This window comes from Heterodontus francisci, unplaced genomic scaffold (genome assembly GCF_036365525.1).
Source record: "Heterodontus francisci isolate sHetFra1 unplaced genomic scaffold, sHetFra1.hap1 HAP1_SCAFFOLD_54, whole genome shotgun sequence".
Classification (NCBI taxonomy): domain Eukaryota; kingdom Metazoa; phylum Chordata; class Chondrichthyes; order Heterodontiformes; family Heterodontidae; genus Heterodontus; species Heterodontus francisci.
In genome coordinates, this window is record NW_027140250.1 from 6,944,642 (window position 1) to 6,962,397 (window position 17,756).

Consider the following 17,756-nt stretch of genomic DNA (forward strand, 5'->3'; position numbering starts at 1 on the left):
GTGCACATCACTTCATCCAGCCAGGCAAAAAGTAGCCCCTCCTGGGGCGAGTGGAGCGTGACAAAAACCCAGCTGTCTGCAGGCAACATTGGCATCGGCCATATCCCAGGGGTCATCACACACCGTGCCCCAGCTGTTATTTCACAACATATCCACTCTCCCGGAGCAGTTGTTGTTACCTCCAAACAGGCGCAACCATTGTTCCGAATCTGTCAAGGAGAATTAATGATTATTATTGATGTAGTGGAAGACAGGAGTACATGCCAGATAGTTCCTGACAGCACTGTGGTGTACCTACCTCACCTGGAGTGCAGCCGTTCAAGAAGGCAGCTCACCACTACCTTTTCAAGTGCAATTAGGGATGGGAAATAAATGCTGGCCTAGCCAGCAACGTCCACATGCCATGAATGAATTTTAAAAAACGTTGGTACAGTAAAGAGGAGGCAGTACCTGGTGAAAGCGCTCCTTTACAATCATATTCCCGAATGTGGTCCTTTGATCTGTGGGTCTGCTCCATAATTACTTCTGCTTCTGTTGAGGACAGAAACATTCTGACTGTATCAGACATGAATGTTTGAAATGACACTCACACATTGAGAGGTTTATTGTGTAACCTCCTTGTGTGCACCTTTGTTTTTACCCCACGGGTCTGATTGGCACTGCCAAAGGAACGATTCGTGAGAAGTACACTCAATATTATTGAGCCAAATGGGTCCAGATCCTTCTCCGAATAGCCAAGCATAATAATCGATAGAAATGAGGGGAACGCACTTTAACTGTTTACACTTGTGCACCACGTCCGTCAAGTTCTTCAGAGCACACTGTTCCCCAGGTGCCATTGTAGAACACTTCCACTCTCCCCTCACAGCGATGCTTCCCATTCACCAGCCACAGCTCTTTGTGCTCTGTCAATGACACAAGAAATATCCAGATGGTGAGATTGATAACTCGTTGTGTGTTCATACTGCATATATCAACACATGCTGCATCTGTTGGCTTCACTGATCCCCGGGATTTATTTCAGACAGGCAATATAAAAAACGCCGAAGCCCATAATGTAATGAAGAATAATCAGCACGGATTTCACAACAGAAGGACATAGAACGTTATTGGATTCTTTGAAGAAGGTACAGAAAGATAACAGAGATAATGCAGTCGATGCAATATGCATGATTGTTTTTCAAAAGGCCTCTAACAAGGTACCACATAGTCGGATCCAGACTGAGGTCAGCGCATGTGGAGTCAAGGGATCAGTGAAACAATGGTAGCAAACCAGCTACAAAATACAATGTCAGGGTTAAAGGTGGTTGCCCAGAATGGCGGAAGGTGGGAAGTGGTGTTCCACAGGGATTGGTGCTGGGATCACTGCTGGTCAATATTTCCACAAAGGATTTGTACCGAGGAGTGGGATACATAATTTCAAAATTTAAGGTGACAGCAATTTGCGGATGTAGTTAATATCAAGGAAGACAGCGACAAAATACATGAAGACATCACTAAATGGATCGATTGGGCATGCAATTGGCAAATTAATTTTAATACAAATAAGTCAAAGGTGGAAAATGTTGGTGGTAAAAATAAAGAGGTCACTTGCTTCTTGGAAAATAAGAGTGAGAATGATGTAGAGGAGCAAAAGAGATCTCGGGATACGGAGAAACTAATTGCTTATAACGTGTCAGAGACCAAAGCTAGAGATCGTAACTATCACAGAGTCATCAAGAAGCTAATTATTAAATTTTGCAGAATCGTTTTTTAGATATGTGCTGGAAATTTTGAAAGACATGAGGATAGATAAATCCCCGGGGTCAGACGGGATATACCCAAGGTTATAACAGAAAGTGAGGGAAGAGATTGCCGCGCCATTGGCGATCATCTTTGCGTCCTCTCTCACCACTGGAGTAGTACCAGATGATTGGAGGGTGGCAAACGTTATTCCCTTGTTCAAGAAAGGGAATAGGGATAACCCTGGGAATAACAGACCAGTCAGTCTTACGTCGGTGGTGGGCAAATTATTGGAGAGGATTCTGAGAGACAGGATTTATGATTATTTGGAAAAACATAGTTTGATTAGAGATAGCCAGCATGGCTTTGTGAGGGGCAGGTCATGCCTCACAAGCCTTATTGAGTTCTTTGAGGATGTGACAAAACACATTGATGAAGGAAGAACAGTGGACGTGGTGTATATGGATTTTAGCAAGGCGTTTGCTAAGGTTCCCCATGGTAGGCTCATTCAGAAAATAAGGAGGCGTGGAATACAGGGAAAGTTGGCTGTCTGGATACAGAATTTGCTGGCCCATAGAAGACAGAGGGTGGTAGTAGATGGAAAGTATTCAGCCTGGAGCTCGATGACCAGTGGTGTTCCGCAGGGATCTGTTCTGGGACATCTGCTCTTTGTGATTCTATAAATGACTTGGATGAGGAAGTGAAAGGCTGGGTTAGCAAGTTTGCCGATGACACAAAGGTTGCTGGAGTTGTGGATAGTGTGGAGGGCTGTTGTAGGTTGCAACGGGACATTAACAGGATGCAGAGCTGGGCTGAGAAGTGGCAGATGGAGTTCAACCTGGAAAAGTGATTCATTTTGGAAGGTCGAATTTGAATGCAAAATACAGGCTTAAAGACAGGATTCTTGGCAGTGTGGAGGAACAGAAGGATCTTGGGGATCACGTCCATAGATCCCTCAAAGTTGCCACCCAAGTTGATAGGGTTGTTAAGAAGGCGTATGGGGTGTCGGCTTTCATTTGCAGGGGGATTGAGTTTAAGAGCCACGAGATTATGCTGCAGCTCTATGAAGCCCTGGTGAGACCACACTTGGAATATTGTGTTCAGTTCTGGTCGCCTCATTATAGGAAGGATGTGGAAGCTTTAGAGAGGGTGCAGAAGAGACTTACCAGGATGCTGCCTCGACTGGAGGGCATGTCTTATGAAGAAAGGTTGAGGGAGCTAAAGCTTTTCTCATTGGAACGAAGAAGGATGAGAGGTGACTTGATAGAGGTGCACAAGATGATGAGAGGCGTAGATAGAGTGGATAGCCAGATACTTTTTCCCAGAGCGGAAAGGGCTATCACCAGGGGGCATAATTTTAAGATGATTGGAGGAAGGTTTCGGGGAGATGTCAGAGGTAGGTTCTTTACACAGAGAATGATGGGTGCGTGGAATGCACTGCCAACGGTGGGAGTAGAAGCAGATACATTAGGGACATTTAAGCCACTCTTGGATAGGTACATGGATCATAATAGAATGAAAGGTATGTCGGTAGTTTGATCTTAGAGTAGGTTAAAGGTTCGGCACAACATCGTGGGCCGAAGGGCCTGTACTGTGCTGCACTGTTCTATGTTCCCTGTTCTGGAGGGTGTGAGTCGAATGTGGAACTTGGACGGCATGCAATACTTGAGGCCCATCGCACAGCTGTATTTAAAGTCAAGTTAGATGATGACATGATGGACAAAGAAATTGGAGGACATGCAGAGAGGGTTCGATGCAGTAATTTGGGTGATACTCGTTTGCAGCATAAATACTACATGGACCAGTTGGGCCGAATAGCCCGATTCTCTGCCGTACATTTATTATGGCCATGACCAGAACAACGCTCTTCAATTCAGTCCCCTCACTCCACAGGTTGCAACATATTATCACGCTTTCACACCCAATTGGAAAACAGTGACATTAAACACTCTAACAACCCCCGGAATACAACAGGGCAAACCAGGTATCTTTAGACAACAACAAATCAACGATTTATGAATAAATAAATCTTAAACACTATTAAGACAAACATATGTCTAAAGACAGTATGACTTCTTATTTCATTCTAACTCCCCCATGCACACACATACATTCAGAAAAACTGTAGTTAATTGGTTTTAATAGTCGGGTTGCAAAAAAATAGCTTCTGCTTAAGAGTAAATAAAATAAGCAGGTCTTTGTGGATTACGTTCCTGATGGATGAGGTATTCCAATGGGGAATTAGTCAAAGACCACTGCAAGTCTTCACGAGGATTTGATGCAGTAGTCTATGCTTAATAGGCAACAACAGTTCCTTCAGCAATACAAACGGTTTAATAAAAAAAGGAGGCTTTTCTTCATTAGGCCCGTAGTTCCCTGTCGAATCTTTGCCGAGAGAAAATAAACAGCTCCTTTCTCTTCAGTGTGCTTTGCTGGCCATTCTGGTTTCAAGACAGATTTGCCAACTTTACACAATTAACTAGAAACATCATAACATGTGACCTTTCTCTCCTGCTGTTGCCTCAGTAACAAAAATGCAGTTTCTGGCACACACTGCCTTAGAAATTCCAGAACTTTCTCTTGCTATTTCTGTCCCCACAGCACTTTTTTTAACAGAGTCATCAAGGCACGCACTGTTGTTAATCCAAGGTGAAAACAATGCCTTTGCGTATGGCGAAATGAAACGCCATTCATGCAATGCATTTCATTACAATGCAAAAGCTAAATAATTTAAGAAACTGGGATAAAAATATCATTTTTTTCCCACATTCAAACGCAATTAATTCAACTGATAATTTACAATATTTTCTTTATACCATCTCAATCCATATAATTTAATATGGTCAAATTCGGGTCAAAGTGTCAACGATAGCATTATTTTTCCCTGATATATGTAACATGTTTGGATGATTAGCCTGTCATAACAAACTCCATCTAAATATTCTAACATTTCTTTTTTTTTTTACACTAACCTTAATGTGTTATGGTCATTGTATATTAATGTTTATTTACAGTCTTAGCAGACATATATTTCAAAATGTTCGACAGCAAGCAGAAGTCCTAATATTTCTTCTTCCACAGTGGAATGCATTCTTTGATGACAACGTATTTTTCTTAAAAAGTACCCTACCGGCTTCTCTGTGTCTGATTCGTCATCCTGCAATAGTACTGCAGCGACTCCCAGGTCGCTAGCATCAATTGCTATTTTAAATGTTGTAGCAGCATTTGGAGCAGTCCACACGGGCTCATTTGTTAAGATTGCCTTCATCTTTTAAAAAGCTGCTTGGCATTCATCTGAGCATACTACATTGTTGTTCTTTTTTGCTGTAAATTGGTTACTGGAGCAGCCAAAGTACTAAAATTCCGTACATATTTCCTGCAAAAACCGCACATCCCCAAAAACCTCATTATTTCCCGCTTAGGTTCAGGGATAGGGAACTCTACAAAGACTTGCGCCTTTGCCGTTTTTGGCAATCACTTTCTTGGCCCCGCTATGCGTCCGAGCTATGTTACTCTTGCTTTTCCCAATTCGCCTTTTTCCAGATTTATCACTATGTCTATGGCTTGTCAGTTTTTAAACATAATTTGTGGCTGGTTGAAATGTTCTTACCAAGTGTTACTGTATATTAGTACATCATTGAGATACACTACACAGTCGGGAACACCTGAATCATTAATCATTGAAAAGTGGCTGGGGAATTTTATTTAAGCCTGTATGATATCAAGTTGCCTGATAAAGACTGTCAGGTGTTAGACAAGCTGATATATCTGTCTTGAGGAGGCAAAGGAATTTGCTAGTATCCCTTTAACATGTCGATCTTGGAAGTAAATCTAGTACTACCCACTCTGTCAATACAGTCTTCTAAATGCGGAATTTTGTAGGAGTCTGCCTTCATTACCTCATTGACTTTTCTGTAGTCCATACAAAATTGGGTTCACCCTTCAGGTATAGATACCAGCCCATTGCAAAAGCAAAATACTGCAAAATGCTGGAAATCTGAAATGAATGAAAGAAGTGCTGGAAATACTCAGCAGATCTGGCAACATCTGTGGAGAGAGAAGCAGAGTTAACGTTTCAGGTCAGTAACCCTTCATCAGAACTGACACTAGCACTATTGGTGAACTCCAGCTGCTTTGACTAGGCTTCATCAAATTGTTTTCCAGCATGTACTGGATCTTAGATTTTATTTGGGCATGTTTTTCCTGACTTAAGCGGTAAGAATGTTGTTTTGAAGGAACGATTCCCCCTTTATCTACATCATGTGTGACTAAGGCTGTACCTCCCAGTGTATCCCTACAAACTCATTTAACTATTGTGGAAAGCTTGGTTAGCTCTTTACTTTGTTTTGCCTCTAAATGCAAACGCATGTTGTACAATCTTCCTCGCCATTCTGTACTCCCTAATCTGAGTGTTGGACGTTGAATCTGAGCATTGTCCATGCCTCCTTCTGCCTCATCCTCACTATCCTTTCCATTCTCAACAGTACCGATTGCCTGACATATCTGTACTGGCTTATCGTCCTCACTGAGATAATATTCCTTTAACATATTAATGTGACACAACCGTTCTTCCTTCGACGATCAGGGGTAGCAATCAAGTAATCTACCTTACCCACTCTTTTGGCCACTCTACATGGGCAACTGAACCGTGTTTGTAATGGTTGTCCCTGTAACTGTAATAACACTAATATATCATTCCCTGGTTAAAAATCGCGCGGTTTTGCATTCTTGTCTGCCCATTTATTCATATTGGCTTGGGATGATTTAATGTGTTCCTGAGCCACACCGCAAGCTTCCCTGAGCCGTTCCAACACCGAAGATTCAGTATTTTGTTCGAATAATCTGTCTTTTATGAGTTGTAGAGAACTTCTTACTTCATAGCTGTAAGCCAATCTGAAATGACTGAAGCCTCATTCACTCATTCAGGACTCTAAAGCACCCTGTGCCTGTTGGTTTCATGCTGGAGATTATAACTGCCTAATCCCCTAATTGCCCATACTTCTTGAAATACCTCAGATATGAAATTAGAACCTTGATCTAATTGGACATAAAGTGATAACCCATATCTCGTAAAGAATTCTGTTAACTTTGCTACTACTTTTCTAGCATTAAATTTCCTCACAGGAATGGCCTCTGGAAATTGAGTAGCCATATCCATGATGGTAAATATATATTGAGGTCCAGATTTTGATTTTGGAGAGCTCCGACATAATCTACCATTACCCTACTAAATGGTTCCTCAGTTACTGGTATGGGAACTTTTGGTGCCGGTTTTGTGGTAGGTTGCGGGTTTCCTACCATTTGACAGGTATGGCATGTCCCAAAAAATTGTCTCACATCCTTTGCAAGAACTGGTCAGTAATAACGTTGACTTCGACGTGAAATCGTCTATGCCGTGGAAAAGGAATGTCATGTGCTAGCGTTAGTAATCCCGAGTGGTATTTAGTTGGCACCACTATCTGTTCAACAACTGTCTTCATCCGCAGGTCTATGAGGCAATCTCTATTCCCTCCTCACAATCATGTTTACCATATAATAGCCTTCTGGAACGCCTTTTGCCTCAGCTTCTGTCAGAGCCTTTGTGATATTCGGTATATCTCTGGACCAGCTTGCTGTAATGTAATGATAAATCCCCAAATAAGTTTTCAGATACCTTGATATCTGTTTGTGCTGCCAGTTATACGTCCGACAATGGATCCTGTTTAGCTATTGCTCAGGTGACGACACGCGCAGAAAATATTCCTGGAACTTGTTGCTTGAATTGCTCTGCTTCCATTATTCACTTGGTTCCTCTGTAATTGTAGGAAACATTGATTCTTTTGATCTAGCCAAATCATTTCCTCGGAGTCGATCAATTCCCTTTACTGTCAAACTGTGGACACAGATTGAAGGTGATTGGTAGAAGGATTAGAGGGGACATGAGGAAAATCTTTTCACCCAGAGGGTGGTGGGTGTCTGCAATTCACTGCCAGAATCAGTGCTGGAGGCAGAGATCCTCAATTATTTTAAAAGGCACCTGGACATGCACGCAAAGTGCTGTAACCTGCGGGACTGTGGGCCAGGTGCGAGAAGGTGGGATTCGTTTGGGTGGCTAGCTTATTCGGCCAGCGCAGAGATGATGGTTAGAATTAACTCCTTCAGTTTTGCATTTTTTTCTATGTTCTAACTTGTACAGTTACCATACCAGGTATTAAGTGACTCTCTCGGCGGACTTTCTATGAAGACACTGGAAAATACTCCCTGCCAACTCCATTAAGTAAAGCTTTAGCATTCTAGTCGCTCTCTGGTAGAAACGTTATACCTTTTGCCAGTAAGTTTGCGTTGCCCCTGTATCCCTGAGTATAATGCTATGTCTTCCTGTTTTTCCCTTTGAAAAAGAAAATCATAACGTTCAGGCATCGTATTCTTAACGTCTATCCTCACTTTACTTTATATCTCTCATTTTAAAGCTACAGCCTGGTCTGCTTTCCTCTTAGGCAGAGTCCTTTCCTCTGCACTAACTTTGTGTACCTTGAGTCATATGGTTTTACCTCGCAATTTCCAGCATTCTGAACGAAGATGTCCCGTTTGGTGGCAATGATAACACGTTGCCTTGTGGAGTTTGCAAGCTCTCCCTGTGTCTGCGTGGGTTTTCTCTGGGTGCTCCGGTTTCCTCCCACAAGTCAAAAGACTTGCAGGTTGATAGGTAAACTGGCCATTATAAATTGCCCCTGGTGTAGGTAGGTGGTAGCGTAATACAGGACAGGAGGGGATGCGGTAGGAATATGGGATTAGTGCAGGATTAGTATAAAATGGGTGGTTGATGGTCGGCACAGATTCGGTGGGCCGAAGGGCCTGTTTCAGTGCTGCATCTCTAAGCATTCTTGTCCCCGGCTACTTGCCTTCCTGTCACTCTCCCATTTTATATCCTTCTCGGGTTTATGGGGCTGACGGACAAAACGTTTTGCTTATTCACAAGCGCAAAATCATCCACAATTTCCGCTGCCTGCTTAGCTTTCAAAATTTTCAGTTTATCTACATGAGTTCTCACTACTGAAGGAATGATATTTTTAAATTCCTCTGAGCGAATTAATCCTCGAAGGTTCTCAAATGTGGTGTGCATCTTTACTGCCCTATCTAACGGTCAAAATGAAATTGTTTCAGGCTCTCAAATTCTACATGTCTCTGACCAGCCAATCTCCGTAGGGTCTGAAACTTCTGACCGTAAGCTTCAGAGCCGAACTCATACACGAGGAGAATAGGATTTTTGCCATCTCACACTCTGCAGAAGCCTCTTCAGGAAGTATGACATAAACTTCATGAGCTCTGCCGACCAACCAGCTTTGCAAACGCAGTGTCCATCTTTCCTTTGTCCATTTCATCTGTTTGACTATTTTTTTCAAAAGATATGAAGAAAGTGTCTCTACGTCCCTTTCCCCCAACATAGTAACAGCTGTTATAAATTAAACAGCTTTTTGCTGGGGCCTGGGCTGAATTCAGATTCTTCATGACCCGACATTTGCCTGGATTCAAGACTATCTCTGTCTTAGTTCCATCTCTTTTAGGCTACATTACTTCACCTTCTCCCTTTCCTCTTTTTCAAGTTCAAGTTTTCTTCATTCTTTTCCAGCCTCAAGTTTTCTTATTGCTATTTCTTTTCCTGTTTCCAGTTGAAGCTCCAGTTGACTCAACTGTAACTGAATTTTTGCCAACTCTACTGCATCAATCTCTGACTTACTATATTCTTGTTCCTCGAATTTGTCTTCTAATTTTAAATGTCAGACTATTAGGTCAATTATCTCTGCATTTTTGACACCTCGTTTCAATTCCTACTACAATTTTGCCGCCAATTCTTTTCATTTATTCTGAGTTAAAGGTATCAAGCCACTGAGGGAAATATTTTCCTTTCCCGAGAACTCTGCTGCAACTGCTGAGCCATTCTGATGTTATAGACTCTACCTTATTATACAAGAAAATTGGTTCCCTTTTTTCGTAATTGGTGTTAGCTTTGGATATCAACAACAGAGTTTCCAATTAATATGATGCCATACCCAACAGCAATTAATATGCTGCCAGACACAAGATCTAAAGTTTTATGCTATCCCATAGACAAGTAATTAAAATGATTCCAAACACGAGACCCTCAATTCATCTGATTCTGATCTCAGACGAGCCATGCAATTAATATATTACAACCACGGTGGGAGCAATGCACTGTCAATTCAGTCCCGTCACTCCACAGGTCGCTGCATATGATTAAGCTTTCACACCCAATTGGAAAACAGCCGAAATAAACACTCTGGTAACCACAGAATAAAATAGACCAAACAAGTATCTTTAGACACCAACAAATTAACTATTTATTGAAATAAAAATCTTAAACATTATTAAGATAAACCTATGACTAAAGACCTTATTATTTTAAACTAACTCTCCACAATCGCACACATGCATTCAAAACCAACAGTAGTTAGCTAGTTTTAAAATTAGTGTTTTTGAAATTTAGCTGCTTCTCAAGAACGAATAAAATAAGTAAGTCTATGGATTACATTCCTGATGGATGATACATGCTAATGTGGAAATAGTCATATGCCACTCGAAGTCTTCATGAGGATTGGATGCAATGGTCTGTTCTTAACAGGCGTTTAACTTTTCGGCTGCAGTAGGCAACAACAGTTCCTTCAGCAATACAAACGGTTTCTTCAAAAAAGAAGGAATCTATTCTTTAGGCAATTAATTCAGTACTGATGAATCAGTACTCTCCATGTTGAACACCACTTGGAGGAAGCACTGAGGGTGGCAAGGACACAAAATGTAATCTGGGTGGGGCACTTCAATGTCCATCACCAAGAGTGACTCCGTTTCACCACTACTGACCGAGCAGGCCGAGTCCTAAAGGACATAGCTGCTGGACTGGGTCTGCGGCAGGTGGTGGGGGAACCAAAACGAGGGAAAAACATACTTGACCTCGTCCTCACCAATCTGCCTGCCGCAGATGCTTCTGTCCATGACAGTATTCGTAGGAGTGACCACCACACAGTACTTGTGGAGATGAAGTCCTGCCTTCACATTGCGGATACCGTCCATTGTGTTGTGTGGCATTATCACCGTCCTAAATGTGATAGATTTCGTACAGATGCAAAGCTGGGCATGCATGAGGCGCTGTGGGCCATCAGCAGCAGCAGAATTATACTCATCGACAATCTGTAACCACATGGCCCGGCATATCCCCACTCTCCCATTAACATCAAGCCATGAGACCGACTCTGGTTCAATGAAGAGTGCAGGAGAGCATTCCAGGAGCAGCAGCAGGCATACCGCAAAATGAGGTGTCAAATTGGTGATCCTACAACCCAGGACTACTTGCATGCCAAACTGCATAAGCAGTATGCGGTAAACAGAGCTAAGCGATCCCCTAACCAACGGATCAGCTCTCAGCTCTGCAGTCCTGTCACATCCTGCCATAAATGATGATGGACAATTTAACAACTAACTGGAGGAGGTGGCTCCACAAATATCCCCATCCTCAACGATGGGGGAGTCCAGCACATCATTGCAAAAGACAAGGTTGAAGCATTTGCAAAAATATTCAGCCAGATGTGCAGAGTTGATGATCCATCTCGGCCTCTTCCTCAAGTTCCCAGAATCACAGATGCCAGACTTCAGCGAATTCGATTCACTCTGCGTGATATCAAGAAACGACTGAAGGGACTGGATACTGCAAAAGCCATGGGCCCTGACAATATTCCGGCAATAGTACTGAAGATCTGTGCTCCAGAATTTGCCGCGCTCCTAGCCAAGCTGTTCCAATACAGCTACAACACTGGCATCGACCCTGCAAAGTGGAAAATTGCCCAAGTATGTACTGTACACAAAATAAAAACAGGACAAGTCCAACCCGGCCAATTACCAACCCATCAGCCTACTCTCAATCATCAGTAAAGTGATGGAAGGTGTCAGCAACAGTGCCATCAAGCGGCACTTGCTTAGCAATAACCTGCTCAGTGACGCTTAGTTTGGGTTCCGCCAGGGCCACTCAGTTCCTGCCCTCATCACAGCCCTGGTTCAAACATGGAAAAAGAGCTCAACTCCAGAGATGAGGTGTGAGTGAGTGCGCTTGACATCAAGACAGCATTTGACCGAGTATGGCATCAAGGGGCCAGAGCAAAACATGATGTCAATGGGAATCAGTGTGGAAATCATACCGAGCGCAAAGGAAGATGCTTGTGGTTGTTGGAGGTCAATCATTGAGCTCCAGGACATAACTGCAGGACTTCCTCAGTGTCGTGTCCTGGGCCCAACCATCTTCAGCTGCTTCATCAATGACCTTCCTTCAATCGTAAGGTCAGAAGTGAGGATGTTCGCGGATAATTGCACCATGTTCAGCACCGTTCGTGACTCCACAGATACTGAAGCAGTCCGTGTAGAAATGCAGCAAGACCTGGACAATATCCAGGCTTGGACTGATAAGTGGCAAGTAACATTCACGCCACACAAGTGCCAGGCAACAACCATCTCCAACAAGAGAGAATCGAGCCATCTCCCCTTGAAATTTAACGGCATTACCATCGCTGAATCCCCCACTATCAACATCCTAGGGGCTACCATTGACCAGAAACTGAACTGGAGTCGTCAAATAAATCCCGTGGCTACAAGAGCAGGTCAGAGGCTAGGAATCCGGAAGCGCGTAATTCACCTCCTGACTCCACAAAACCTGTCCACCATCTACAAGGCACAAGTCAGGAGTGTGATGAAATACTTTCCACTTGCCTGGATGGGGCAGCTCCAACAACACTCAAGAAGCTCAACACCATCCAGGACAAAGCAGCCCATCTACAAACATTCACACCCTGCACCACCGATGCACAGTAGCAGCAGTGTGTACCATCGACAAGGTGCACTGCAGCAATGCACAAAGGCTCCTCAGACAGCACCTTCCAAACCCGCGACCTCTACCAACTAGAAGGACAATGGCAGCAAATACATAGGAACGCCACCACCTGGTGTTACCCGCCAAGTCACACACCATCCTGACTTGGAACTATATCGCCATTCCGTCACTGTCGCTGGGTGAAAATCCTGCAACTCCCTTCCTAACAGCACTGTGGGTCTACCTACCCCAAATGGACTGCAGCGGTTCAAGAAGGCAGCTCACCACCACCTTCGCAAGGGCAATTAGGGATAGGCAATAAATGCTGGCATAGCCAGTGACGCCCACATCCCATCAATGAATAAAAAAAAATTCGGCCCGTAGCTCCCTATAGAATTTTGCTGAGAGATAATAAACAGCTCCTTTCTCTTCAGTGCGTTTCGCTGGTAAGTCTGGTGTCAGCCTCTTTTTTTCAATTTCACACACAATTAAGTAGTAACATTACAACATATGACCTCTCTCTCCTGCTGCCGCCTCGGTAACAAAAATGTGGCTTCTGGCACACAGTGCCTTAGAAATTCCAGAAGGTTCCCTCCTTTAAATTTGCTCTATATTTAACAGAGTTTTAAAGGTGCCCGTTGTTTTTAATCGTTGGAGAAATAAGATACAAGTCCATGACACATTCTTTGCAATTCTATATAATAACTTCTGTGTAAATCCTCGCTTACAACACAACGTAAAATGGGCACATGGAAGCACCCTTACCTGGACAAATGAGAACAGTCATGGTTACCCCACGATGCTGAGGGACATTCCCAGAGAAATGCTTGGTTACCAAAATAGTTACGTTCATCCAACCAAACTGGCCCTGAGCCTGGTTCACAAGAAGCAGGAAGTGCCATGTCGAATGCTTTTCCACAACCCATCTGTTTGCAAACCAAGTTAGCTTCCTCCAGATCCCAGAAGTCATCACAAACTGAGCTCCATGTCTCATTGTAATACATCTCCACTCGGCCAGCGCATGGGCTCCCACCATCGGACAAATGTAACTGCAAATTGTCTGTTGGACAACAGCATAGGAGGATTACACTTACAATACACATTCACCTCACCACTCAATGCAACTCATAGTAGCATCAAAATCTTAAATGAAAGCATGTCAAATGCACATGTTACAGGGAAATGAAACCATACAACAGAATATCTGTCCATACTTACCTATTGCATAGAATGTAAAGTATAGAAATGTTTCAGATATCCGACTACATCTGGCCCTGACAAGTTCTGGCCTCAAATCCCCCTTTTATGTTTCGGACGCTGTGTAAGTTGTTGTACAGGGAATCACTCACACTACTAACAGCAATATACTCATGTTATATAACTGCATCTGTTCTTTGTCCATGCATGTTACCCTTATTTATTATCTTGGTCCGACAATTACTGCCATCTCCTATTTCCTTTATCTTGAATAAGTGACTTGCATTTAACAAGCGCAATTAACGTAATAAAACATCCCAAGGTGCTATGCAGGAGTGTTATCAAAAAATGTTTGACACAGAGCACCTAAGAATATGCTCGATCAGATGACCAGAAGCTAAGTCAAAGATTTAGGTTTTATGGAGTGTCTGAAAGCAGTAACGAGAGACTGAGACGAAGAGAGAATTAAGTATGTAACTCCAGAGAAAGTCGCCTTCACAGCGAAAGGCATGGCCATCAATGGTGCGAAATTAAAATCTGGAATGTTCAAGAAGCCAGAAGTGGGAGTTGTCAGATTGGAACCGATTGCAAATACAGGAACTGTGAGGCCATAAACTGGTTTAAAGTGTGTCTACTTCAACTCCAGGAGCATCCGGAATAAGGTGGGTGAGCTGGCAGCATGGGTTGGTACCTGGGATCTCGATGTGGTGGCCATTTCGGAGACATAGGTAGAGCAGGGGCAGGAATGGATGTTGCAGATTCCGGGATTTAGATGTTTCAGTAAGAACAGAGAAGATGGTAAAAGAGGGGGGGGGGGGTGGCATTGTTAATCAAGGAGCGTATTACAGCGACAGAAAGGACGTTTGAGGACTCGTCTACTGAGGTAGTATGGGCCGAGGTTAGAAACAGGAGAGGTGAGGTTACCCTGTTGGAACTCTTTTATAGACCTCCGAATAGTTCAAGAGATGTAGAGGAAAGGATAGCGAAGATGATTCTCGACAGGGGCGAGAGTAACAGGGTAGTTGGTATGGGGGACTTTAACTTTCCAAATATCGACTGGAAATACTATAGTTCGAGTACTTTAGAAATTATGATGCGATTAGGCAAGATTTAGGATGCGTAGGATGGGGAAGGAAACTGCAGGGGATGGGAACAATCGAAATGTGGAGCTAATTCAAGGAGCAGCTACTGTGTGTCCTTGATAAGTATGTACCTGTGAGGCAGGGAGGAAGTTGTCGTGCGAGGGAGCCGTGGTTTACTAAAGAAGTTGAAGAGCTTGTCAAGAGGAAGAAGGCGGCATATGTTAGGATGAGACGGGAAGGCTCAGTTAGGGCGCTTGAGAGCTACAAGCTAGCCAGGAAGGATCTAAAGGGAGAGCTAAGAAGAGCAAGGAGAGGACACGAGAAGTCATTGGTGGATCAGATCAGGGAAAACCCTAAGGCTTTCTTTAGGTATATCAGGAATAAAAGAATGACTAGAGTTAGATTAGGGCCAATCAAGGATAGTAGTGGGAAGTTGTGTGTGGAATCAGAGGAGATAGGGGAAGCGTTAAATGAATATCGTGCGTCAGTATTTACAGTAGAGAAAGAAAATGTTGTTGAGAATACTGAGATTCAGGCGACGAGGCTAGATGGGATTGAGGTTCACAAGGAGGAGGTGTTAGCAATTTTGGAAAGTGTGAAAATAGATAAGTCCCCTGGGCCAGATGGGATTTATCCTAGGATTCTCTGGGAAGCTAGGGAGGAGATTGCAGAGCCTTTGTCCTTGATCTTTATGTCGTCATTGTCGACAGGAATAGTGCCGGAAGACTGGAGGATAGCAAATGTTGTCCCCTTGTTCAAGAAGGGGAGTAGAGACAGCCCTGGTAATTATAGACCTGTGAGCCTTACTTCGGTTGTGGGTAAAATGTTGGAAAAGGTTATAAGAGACAGGATTTATAATCATCTTGAAAAGAATAAGTTCATTAGAGATAGTCAGCACGGTTTTGTGACGGGTAGGTCGTGCCTCACAAACCTTATTGAGTTTTTCGAGAAGGTGACCAAACAGGTGGATGAGGGTAAAGCAGTGTATGTGGTGTATATGGATTTCAGTAAGGCGTTTGATAAGGTTCCCCGCGGTAGGCTATTGCAGAAAATACGGAAGTATGGGGTTGAAGGTGATTTAGAGCTTTGGATCAGAAATTGGCTAGCTGAAAGAAGACAGAGGGCGGTGGTTGACGGCAAATGTTCATCCTGGAGTTTAGTTACTAGTGGTGTACCGCAAGGATCTGTTTTGGGGCCACTGCTGTTTGTCATTTTTATAAATAACCTGGAAGAGGGTGCAGAAGGGTGGGTAAGTAAATTTGCAAATGACACTAAGGTCGGTGGAGTTGTGGATAGTGCCGAAGGATGTTGTAGGGTACAGAGGGACATAGATAGGCTGCAGAGCTGGGCTGAGAGATGGCAAATGGAGCTTAATGCGGAAAAGTGTGAGGTGATTCACTTTGAAAGGAGTAACAGGAATGCAGAGTACTGGGCTAATGGGAAGATGCTTGGAAGTGTAGATGAACAGAGAGATCTTGGTGTCCAGGTGCATAAATCCCTGAAGGTTGCTAACCAGGTTAATAGGGCTGTTAAGAAGGCATATGGTGTATCAGCTTTTATTAGTAGGGGGGTCGAGTTTCGGAGCCACGAGGTCATGCTGCAGCTGTACAAAACTCTGGTGAGACCGCACCTGGAGTATTGCGTGCAGTTCTGGTCACCGCATTATAGGAAGGATGTGGAAGCTATGGAAAGGGTGCAGAGGAGATTTACTAGGATGTTGCCTGGTATGGAGGGAAGGTCTTAAGAGGAAAGGCTGAGGGACTTGAGGTTGTTTTCGTTGGAGAGAATCAGGAGGAGAGGTGACTTAATAGAGACATATTAGATAATCAGAGGGTTAGATAGGGTGGATAGTGAGCGTCTTTTTCCTCGGATGGTGATGGCAAACACGAGGGGACATAGCTTCAAGTTGAGGGGTGATAGAAAGGACAGATGTGAGAGGTAGTTTCTTTACTCAGAGAGTAGTAAGGGTGTGGAACGCCCTGCCTGCAGCAGTAGTAGATTCGCCAACTTTAAGGGCATTTAAGTGGACATTGGATAGACATATGGATGAAAATGGAATAGTGTAGGTCAGATGGTTTCACAGGTCGGCGCAACATCGAGGGCCGAAGGGCCTGGACAGCGCTGTAATGTTCTAATTCTAAATTCTAAAATCGGGACCCATTTCTCCCACAGCAATCTTTGAGCAATGCATTTACGTCTCTAATCTTATTTCCCCTATGCCAAATTGCACGTGGCTCAAGTAGTAAACTGGAGACTATTACCTTTGTGGTTCTTCTTTCTAATTTAGCCCTGAGTTACTCATAGTACCTCAGGAGAAACTCTTGCCTCGTTCTAACTATGTCGTTGATAGCTATGTGGACCACGACACCTGGATCCTTCCCTTCCACTCCAAGTTCCTCTCTAGCCCAGAAGAGATGTCCTCAACCTTGGCACCAGGCAGACAACACAACCTTTGGAGTTTTCTGTCTTTGCTGCAGAGAGTTGCATCTATTCCCCTAACTATGCGATCCTCTATTACAACTACATTTCTCTGTTCTCCTCCCACTTGTATTGCGCTCTGAACGTGGGTGCTGTGATCAGTTTGCTTATCCTCCTTGCAGTCTGTGCCATCGTCCACACTGGGAGCAAGGACCTCATACCAATTGGATAAGGGCAGTGGCGGTGGCGTAGTGGGATTATCACAGGACTAGTAACCCAGAGAACCAGGTTATTTCTCTGGGGACGTGGGTTCAAATCCCACCGCAGAAGAAGATGGAATTTGAATTTAATTAATAAATCTGGAATTAAAAGCTATTCCAATGATGGCCATGAAACCATTGTCGATTGTTGTAAAAACCCATCTGGCTCACTAATGTGTTTTAGGGAAGGAAATCTGCTGTCCTTACCTGGTCTGAACTACATGTGAC